General features: G+C 27.2%; 1 long non-coding RNA gene across 1 annotated transcript in view; it reads right to left on the bottom strand.

The window, feature by feature from the left end:
- Positions 1 to 193: 193 nt before the first annotated feature.
- The window catches only part of LOC111532818, a 431-nt gene continuing 348 nt past the window's right edge, over positions 194 to 276 (bottom strand). The window contains exon 2 of the long non-coding RNA XR_002728656.2: positions 194 to 251. This is a non-coding gene — a long non-coding RNA (uncharacterized LOC111532818). The remainder of the gene's footprint in view (positions 252 to 276) is intronic.

Raw genomic sequence — 276 nt, 5'->3', positions numbered from 1 at the left:
ATATGTATGTGTGTGTATGTAGATGTGTTCTTTTTTTTCTCATTACGTGATGAATAAGTATTCAAGTATTTACACAAGAAATGGGAAATGCTTTACTCTCTTGTGTATTGTTAATTGGTTCATGTTTTTTTGGTCTTTTTTTTTTTTTTTTTTTTTTTTCGCAGTAATGTGCTAAGCGTTTCGTGTTTCGTGATTCATTATAACGCATTAGCACCAGATATAATTTCAATCAGTTCTAGGGTAATTTTTGACTAAAGAATAAAAAAAAAAAAAAAA

This window comes from Piliocolobus tephrosceles, unplaced genomic scaffold, assembly GCF_002776525.5.
Source record: "Piliocolobus tephrosceles isolate RC106 unplaced genomic scaffold, ASM277652v3 unscaffolded_10505, whole genome shotgun sequence".
Taxonomy (NCBI): Eukaryota; Metazoa; Chordata; class Mammalia; order Primates; family Cercopithecidae; genus Piliocolobus; species Piliocolobus tephrosceles.
This window is presented reverse-complemented; position numbering and strand designations above follow the sequence as displayed.